Source organism: Oratosquilla oratoria, chromosome 9, assembly GCF_046742065.1.
Source record: "Oratosquilla oratoria isolate Oo_2021 chromosome 9, ASM4674206v1, whole genome shotgun sequence".
NCBI lineage: Eukaryota > Metazoa > Arthropoda > Malacostraca > Stomatopoda > Squillidae > Oratosquilla > Oratosquilla oratoria.
The window spans coordinates 50,655,056-50,665,055 of NC_134785.1; the positions used below are offsets into that span (position 1 = coordinate 50,655,056).

General features: G+C 44.5%; 1 pseudogene; it reads right to left on the reverse strand.

The window, feature by feature from the left end:
* Positions 1-10,000, reverse strand: part of LOC143028070 (dynein axonemal heavy chain 7-like) — a 72,063-nt pseudogene that overhangs the window by 32,112 nt on the left and 29,951 nt on the right.

Here is a 10,000-nt window from a genome sequence, read left to right on the forward strand (position 1 = left end):
CCCGCCAACAAAATATAAGTCCAACCACAAAAATTACCCGTGGAAATTGTCAAAATTTATGAGGAAAAGTTGAACACAAGTAGACATTATTTTGGATCAAATAATCTTTAGAAGTAGAAATTCTTTGCATTTATAATGTTGTCATAGAAATAGCAGTACGTAACTGGACAGTTAGAGCCCATGATAATGTTGATTAGAGCTGATGGCTTTGTTAAGTTTATGAATGACTTCGACAAGGATTAAAAGGTTGAGATACACTGCTCTAAAACTTTGAGTAATACTTTACAATGTGTCATCTAAAACATCGTCCACGCCATCACCCTACAGTATTTACAGACAAAAGAAAATATTAAATATTTGCTCGGTGAAGGACCCAGAAGGACCTACCACCTTCACCTGCAGAAGACAGACACAAAGAACACTTTGCTGGGTTTTCCTCTACAAACAAAGGGGTTGAGCGCATCACCGAGAACAATATTCTCTGTCGTGTCTGCGGACACTGTAACCTCACGTGGACGGGAGTTGAGTATTATTATTCAACACCATTTAATCTAGCCTCTACAGTAAATATCCATTTCCTTTTCCTTACACTAACTCCTTTTCTATCACCCTCGGTATGTCTCTATTCTATCTTTTCCTCGTGTGCACATTCTTTAAACACTCCATCCCCAACGCTTTCGACTCTTTCTATGATAACGGCATCACCAAAATGTTCGAACACGAATCCCGGTTTGAACTAGTTATGGAATATTTTATATTGCTATAATGCACGTGTGTGCGTGTGCAAGTACGGGAAAGGACAACAACCTGACGAAGTGACGTTTGGTCTCCACGGTGTCCTTTTTCCCCCTCGCGAGGGCGTGGATGACCCGGGCAGCGGTGTTGAGGTCAAACAGGTAGTGGCACTGTGCTGGAGTGGGCTGGAAGGCGTCTCGCGCGTAGCTAAGTGCCTCCAGGGTGCCAGAGACGATCCCCCCGACCACGGTGAAGATGTCCGGAACGAAACCACCTGACTGGAGACGAAGAACGAGAGCGAAAAGGAGATAAAATAAAAGGAGAGAGAGAGAGAGAGAGAGAGAGAGAGAGAGAGAGAGAGAGAGAGAGAGAGAGAGAGAGAGAGAGGGAGAGAGAGAGAGAGAGAGAGAATAGTAGAAGGATAAGGATTTATGCTTGATGGCAGGGGTTCTCAACCTGGTTAGGTTAGGTTAGGCTCCAGGGGTTCTCAACCTGGATCCAACAAAAGATCCTTTGGGGGACAGGGAGAGGGCTATAAAGTTTCAAAAGAGGGGACCAAACACTAGTGGTAATTACTGGATACCTGAGGATTTTATTCAGTGTTGAAGTTGTCTCCAGCAAGCTAAACAACAGCAATGCATAAGTACGAGAATACATGTGAAGAAGACTGCATTATCCATCGAATTAACCTTTGATCCCTGCACAAAGGGAGAGAAAATAAAATATCTCATTTGATAAGAAAAAAAAAAAATCTTCAGAATGAGCTCCAGGGAGCACAATGACGAAACAGGACAATAAGAGCTGAAAACAATGAGATGATGGAGGTATTTTTCCTGTCAGACACTAAAGAAGCAGGTTGTCTTATATGAAACAGTTCCCTGACGTGAATGAAATTGCCTGGAGCTTGCCATAATAGAACCTTTAAAGGGTGTCATATCTCTCCGGAAAGATTAGTCACCATAGTAAAATAAGAAATGAAAGGACCGACGCCATTTTGCCGCGCTAGCAAAATTAAATAATAATAATAATGATAATAATAATAACAACAACAACAATAACAATAATAATAATAATAATAATAATAATAATAATAATAATAATAATAATAATAATAATAATAATAATAATAATAATAATAATAATAATAATAAAATGTAGCCACCAGGATTGCGATTAACTTTCACAAGAATTGAGTGATCCGCGTCTTCTACTTGGATTTTTTTTTTCCTACAAGAACTGCAAACGACCAAAGACCGGAAACGAGCAAGATGTTGAATGAAAAATGTGAGACAACAGACGAAGAACTCACCCTGAGGAAGGTGTTGACTTGCGCCGTGAAGATCCCGGCCACTAGGTCGTCTGAGATCGGGTGTGTTACAACTGCGGAAAAGCAGGACACGCACCGACAGTCCAGCAAGCTCCTTTCTCCCCCATCTCCACCATACCCCCTCTTCACATTTTCACTCGCTCTCCTCCCTTTCCCGCGCTTTCTTCCCCCGCGCACCCGCGGCCCCAGGGATGCCCCAACGATCCAGTTGATGTCTTCAAGAGGAAAGCGAACGATGGTGTCCACTCCTATCCTGTAACATGAAGAAAGAAGAGGAAGCTTAGAAGACAATGGGTGGAGTTCGGAGTAGTTCTTGGCAGGATATCGGTCTGTCTTGCTTTCTCACTCCTCTCCCCCTATCTCTCTCTCTCTATCTATCTCTCTCTCTCTGTATGTATATCTTTGTATCTTTCTCACACACAGACACACAACACCTTACTCCCCACTCCCCTGTCCAACGTCTCCCTCATTCCCATTCTCTCACTAAAGCGTGATGACGTCATGTCTTACCATTCCTTCCTCTGCAGCGCCTCTCTGAGGACTTCGAAGACCGGGCGAGCCATGAATGGGTCGGAGTCAGCCAGGTGGAGATCGTCCACGAAGACGACGAACCGTCTTCCTTCCCCCTTCGCACCCCATCGGCCAGACGACCGAAGCTCTAAGCGGTCTAGAACCACTGACTAGGTTGTGGGAAAACGGCGTCAACAGATGATAAACAAATATAAATGAATAGACAAGGTGTAGTAATGAAGAGTAAGGAAGTATTGACAATTAGATGGGAGGTATGCAACACTGATTTCTGACAATAATGTTTGTAGTGTTATCTTTTTGCTATTAATTGAATTACTATTTAGGTCATGCATATCACACAAATCAGCTTGGACGCCACTATCCTCGCCAATATATAGCTTTTAGACTAAGCTAGACAAGAAATACAGAAAATCTAAACAGATTACCTTTCTTAGGATCGCGTTTTGAAAAAAAAAACGAAAACAACACGTGTGTGTGTGTGTGTGTGTGTGTGTGTGTGTGTGTGTGTGTGTGTGTGTGTGTGTGTGTGTGTGTGTGTGTGTGTGTGTGTTTGTACGCTTGTTCAAAAATTTACATAAAGATATTATTCTATATCAATTCATAAACACACACACACAAACACACTTGTATGTAAAGTGAAAAATAACATAAATGTTGATAACTGTTCATAGAAAAAAAAACAGAGATTAGAATAGATAAGACACGAGGAAAAATGAGATAATTGCAGAGATTTAAAGAAAAGAAGGAAGGTTAATGACAGAAGCTTCAAAGGATCTTCAAAAGACAAAGAATGACGAAAAGAAAAATATTAAGAGGATTGAAAGAGTTTATGTATATAATTGAAGACTAGTGTAAATTTCTGCTCTCTCTCTCTCTCTCTCTCTCTTTCTCTTTCCACACCTGCACGTGTTGTGACCTTGTAGCGGGAGTGATACTGAGAGAAACTGTCTCGAAGTTCTCGCGGGACAATTGATCCATCTGGTGTCTGATGGTGACTCGTCGCCCGCTGCCTCCTTCGCTGCCCACAAGGACCCCGACACCGGCGCGGCCGTACAAGGAGAGCAGGTGCTGTACCCTGCCAGGTTGGAAGAGGGTCTTAATGACATTAATGATTATGTTTATAGCAATGATGATAATGATGGTGATGATGACATATTGGGGTCAACGTTTCATTAAGGTGGAGAATGGGAATTGATCAAAGGTACATTAGTTTCCACGTCAGTTGATATATATTATCGAAATTAAGAATTCATGCATGCCTGCAACAAACCCTTTAAAAAAAAAAAAAAAATGATGCCACTACTGGGATCTAATAGCTGACGGACCATATTTAGTTTGCCTCCTCTGATGGAGTGTTAAGTTCGACTAAGATTTGTAAAAGTGAACCACTTAAAACCAATGTTTGTATGTGGTCAATGTTAACGAGGCCACTCTCTCTCTCTCTCTCTCTCTCTCTTTCCTCCTTGTCTGCAACAACTCACCTGATGGTGTCAGCCGTGGGCACAAGAAGCGACGCAATGTCTGTCGTATCCGGAAGGTTGGCGTTCTTAGTGGCGTCGGCCCAGAAGCGCCAGTAGGAGCGTTGTTTAGGGTCAAACATGACGTCGAAGACGCAGCTCTCGGAGGGAAACGGACACGACACTTGCCCTATGGCCTCCGGCGTCTCGTGCTGTGGTTGATGACCTGCAACATCGTCGGCGTTAAAGGCGAAGAAGATCCTTTCAGGCGCCTTCGGCAGGTCGTCCTTCTTACAAAGGATTACAAAGAATTACAAAGGCGGAACATGCCGACAGGAGACCTTTTGGGCTACTTAAGAACCGAAAGCTGAGTAACAAGAGCATTGGATGAAGTTTCCGTTTTCTTTGAAAGAAAATTACGTCACTGGAACCCCTACGACGTTTTGGTCCTTGTAATCTACGGCGCCATTTTGTAAGAACAAAATGGCGGCATGCAAAAGTCATACAGTGTCCTTGTTCTCTTATCAACGGGGGCCTAAAGACATAAAGCGACACACTAGACGAACGAAACAGTCTTGGTGGTAAGATACAAATATGATACTGGATTCCCTTTGTTGTGTATGATTCACACACACACGCACACACACGTACATACATACATAAACACACACACACACACACATACACACACACACACACACAACACACAAACTCACACAAACATGAGACCTAGCATTCGCACTGATCAAAAGTCAGACAACACATCCCGAAATGAACCTGTTACAAGCTTCTTGAAGAACTCTGAGAACTTTTCCTTGGAGCTGGCATCGAGGGCCCCCGCCAGGGCCCACACGACGGCGAAGAAGAAGGCGGCCATGGACCAAACGACCCCCTGCTTGGCCTTCTCCTTCTGCGGGATGCCTGCGTCCTTGTGCACCTCGTCCAGAATGGCGTGGGTCAAGGGGAAGACGGTCCTGCGTGGGAGAGCAACCAGAATTCGGAGTCTCAGAGAGAGAGAGAGAGAGAGAGAGAGAGAGTACGATGTCTGAGAGAGAAAGTTCGATGTCTGAGAGAGAGTTCGATGTCTGAGAGAGAGAGAGGGAGTTCAATGACTGATAGAGAGAGTTCGATGTCCGAGAGAGATATAGAGTTCGATGTCTGATAGAGAGAAAGAGATAGATATAGATAGATGGAGAGAGAGAGAGAGAGAGAGAGAGAGAGCACAATTTATGAAATTCTCTTGTAGCTGCACACTCTAACGCTACTTTTTTTTTTTTTTTCTTGAGAGGCAGCAATAATGTATACAGGGCATTTGACCACAAACATATAATAATCAGTCCGCTCTCAACGTCGATGAAAGAAAGCCTTCGTCTAAACATTTTCCCTGCGTCAATCTCCCGCATACTACTCATGAACTCTCTCTTTTCTCAAAAAGGCTTCCTTCATCTACATTAAAACACCTCAGGTTTTCCTGCTGAGTTCTCAAAGAAGAAACTTTGGAACGCTCTGTGTGCTGTTAGTGTGGAACAGTTTCTTTGTCACTGGTTTGCAGTGGTAGGAAGAGAAGGTAAAACTACACACGTCACCGGGTTTTAGTAATAGGAAGAAAAGGTCGGGAACAGTCTTCGGTTGACAACAACAGACAAGAACAAGCCAGAATCGGAGAGGCCCACCTTACGAGTCCGACGACGGTGACGGGGAGCAGGTAGGAGCAGTTCTTCTGCAGGAACGTGAGTGTCGGTGGGAGAAGCCAATGGGCCATTTCCGGCAAGAGGCGAGCGTGTTCCGGCCACCACCAGTAGACGGCAGGCGTGCTCGGGTTCACCTCCACGGGCGGCGCCTGCCCGGGGTCCTCGTGGGCGTGGAGGAGGGAGTACTCGTGGAGGTGGGCGTGGAGTAGGGCGGGCCAGAAGGTGCTGGGAACGTCTTCGAGGTAGAGAATCCCGCAGCGGGAGACGGTGGCCGGGGAAGCCTGCCAACGGACACAAGACGTCTAAGGGCGAAGTTCGCGATGACCCGGGTACTCATTGAATTTCGTTAACTCTTAGACAACGATGGTTCCTTAGCCAGAGAAAACCACTTGGCAAGAACCTGAATAGACATAGAAGGATCCCTGACGCCTATGGATTAAGCTAGGGGTTTTTAACCTGGGTTCAGAGAGGAAATTTTGGAAGTGTGACTGAGGGGTGACATGAAAAAGAAAATCAAAGAATTTGGGGAACCGAGAGGACATTGTACATAAATTCAGACGTTGTATGTGGTTGTTTGTCTGTGTCTCACATAGATAACCAAAAAATCTTATTAGTCACATATTCATACGGTCTGAAGGAGCTTTCTGACCTCAAGGAACGCCTGGAAACATTTGATTAAATGTCAAAATTAACCCTGGATAATGTACGTTATTCCCCTTTTGCAAGTGTACGCTGAAGGCGTCATCAAAAGCCTGCTGGTCTCGTATTTATTTAGTTATGGGTTCGAATCCCACTCTCCTCTCCGACTCCTAGTAGCGATTACTACCTCCCCCAATATTCCCCGAAGCGTATAGGGCAAAGGTGAAGGCTTGGGCAGCAGTTGCTCAGCGCCTCCTAGCGTAGGCTCCTCACCACTTTGTGCAAGATAATTTACAATATTAGTCTTGGGGAGACAAACGCCACATTTCATACAACCGTCCTCTAAATGGCTGTCTAATTAGCCAGAATACATCATATAAAGTGTCCCATCATGTGAAGAGTGTAGACACCGGCACTCCTAAACTCCCCTGTTCAGAAACTCCCTTGCTCACCTGTGCCAGATCGAGGACTTCGAAGAGTAGCGCCATCGACTTCGGGAGCGGGATGGTCTCGCCTGAGGAGAGGCAGAGTCTCTTAGAGTCGTCGAGGGCCGTGTTGAGGTCCTCCACCCATGAGGCATCGGCGGGGCCATCAAGGACCAGCCAGGTCCTACTCGACGAAGTGTGAGCATTTCTGGAGAGGGAGAGAGCGAGGTGTTAAGGTTCTGTAGATACCACGTGGCGTACTCATGGGGGCGCGCATTGTACTGACCATGTTGCCGCGACGTGACGCGCACACCTGCCTTGTCTGCAACCCGAGGCTGATTCAGTCCAATATAGCTATGGATAATTACGCACCATGGGTGCTTGGCCATGCGGTATATATATATATATATATATATATATATATATATATATATATATACATATATATATATATATGGCTTCGGTCATGTGTAAATTAGTTCAGTTCTGACCCACCCGAATAGAGGACATGAACTCACTAAACTTCTTTCCTTCTCTCCGTAGCCCCTCGCTACACTTTCTACTGAACTACCCTGAAAGTCAAAATTATATAAAACCCGAAAGTCTATTATAGTTCATGAATAAATTAAGAAAGTGCTTACTGTGGATCCTTAAAGGATACATTATCATTTTGATTAAAACATCGGATAATCAAAACGAATGTATAGCCGATGAAGACAACAATATAGCTGTTGCTATGTCAACAATACGCCATTTTCGATCTATATCGCCGTCGGTACGGCGGTAGTCTACAAATGCTGGCGACTACTTGGCGACACCTAACGTAACTTAACCAAAGGCACCAGATGACTAAGAAAACTACCGCGATAGTGTCGTCTTAATCGACCAGATATTGTTGACATTTTATTTTGGTACCATATCTCTCCTTTATTCTGAGAACTTTAGAGACATCCCTACAGACCTGTGTCACGCAGTGTTCGTCCATAATTGGAGACTAAGTCCTACTCAAAAGAAAACGCAGATCACTTTGAGTTCCTAATATCTCCCGAGGGATAGAAGCGCGGGTTACCGCCTGCGAAATACTAAGACTCTCCCTACCTGACGACGGAGGCCACGCATCCATCGGTCCAGTCCCTCGTCAGGGGGTCAAGGGCCCCAAGGAGCTGTGCCTGCGTCAGGGTCTTGGGGTTGAAGACCTCAAGGGTGACTGGTGCCGCCGACGGAGACGCATCGCCTTCGTCGTCGCCTTCGTCGTCGTCTTTGAGTGATAAAGCGTCGGCCAAAACCTGAACGAGATAAGAAGAGAAATTTAACCAACGATTTCCTGAATGCCGTACCACACCACGGAGGTTCTGAACGTATTTCCCCGTGTACCCCATACTTATGCGTTACTGTTGTAAGGGTCTTAAAGAAAATACCCTCTGCTAGCAACTCAGAGGTGATTTTTGGATCTTTAATGAAAGGGACCTGAAGAGAACCCGCAAAAGATACTACCCACCCACAATAAAAAATAAACAAGATAAAATAAGATAAAATAAAATGAAACAAAATGAAACTCACCTTGATGACTGTGGACTTTCCGACACACGCACCGCCGACAACAATCACGCCGTGCCGCTCCTGAAGAATCTCGTTCAGCTGGATCACCTTCTGCAGGAACTCCGCCGTCGGGAGAAGTCCGTTTGCTTCGCACACCTTGTAAGGAGGAGGAGGAGGAAGTGAAGGAGGAGAAAGAGGAGAGGGTGAAGGAGAAGGTCGTAAAGCTTCTTACCGGAGCGGTGGTTTGCAAGTCCCCGGTTCTGTGTTCCTATGTTCATTATTTTTCTGTTTCTATGATATATTTCTTTGTAATGTGGAATATACAAAGATAAAATAATGTAAAAAAGATATAAAACAAAACAAAATTAAATAAACTGAATCAACAGGCATAAGACCAAATAAAGAAAAAGACAAAATAAGATAAATTCACATAAAACAACCAAGAAAATAAGTGACATTAACCGGATGAAATCTAACATAATGAACAGATAAATGAGTAAATAAGGAATATCTAGATATTTTTTCTTCTTAACTAGATGAGCAACGGGCTGCGCCCGACCCCACTACGCGGGGGCTCGCTTTGCACGCAGGCGCCTTTAACCAATCAATCGTCTCCGTTGTCGTCACATCACCTCTCTCGGCCAATCAGTCGTCTCCATTGCCGTCACGTCACCACTCCTTCAGCCAATCAGGTACCGGAAGGGACGTGTCCCCTTGAGGGATTTCCGGTTTCCGGTCCGATTTATATCGATATCAAGAGGAATTCTTTTATTAGTATATAGACAAGACAACACCTTCAGAGGCTCAGAGAGGAGACTGACGGAGCTCACCTTCTCCACCTTGGCCTGGAGAGCGGGGTTAGGAGGACGAGGCGTCGGGGGCGGATCCGGGAAGAAGTCCCTCAGGATCTCCTCGAAGCTCTCAGCGTCCTCCTCCACCATCTTGGGCTGGTTGACCTCCCGAAGAGCCCTGAGGACCACGTCGACCTCGCGTGCCTCAGATAAGGACGACCTCAGCCTTCCGGCCGCCGCCAAGACAGCTTTCAGGGCGCGCATGCCTGAAGGAGGAGTAGGGATTAACCAGCGCTTCTAGCCTTGGGGGAAGTGGGATCATGGAGGTAATACAAAAAAATATTAAGGATTTTTTTTTTTTTTTTTTTTTTTTTTTTTTTTTTTTTTTTTTTTTTTTTTTTTTTTTTTTTTTTTGAGTGAAGATGAGACTCCAGCCCAACAGAAATAATGCGTGACTGTATCCAACCAATGTAGAACGAAGATTTTCACGACAAAGTGAATCTTACGACGAGAAAATAAAAGATTAAAACATACTGCTCTGTTGATTCAAATCAACGTAAGGTAAAATACATGTAAGGTTAAATCGATGTACGTATGTATGTATGTATAAACATGCACACACGCACACACACACACACACACACACACACACACACACACACACACACACACACACACACACACCTTTTTCTTTCCTTAGGTAGAGAGTATTAGTAGTTAGACTGAATGATCTGACAGGGTTTATAAAAAAAATGAATAAGGGATCAGGCGATCTTACAGCATGTTAATGTGCTACTAACATTAGTGTGATCATCTTGTAATGTTTTTTATAACTTACGATGATGCTGGTGATAAAATGTTAGTG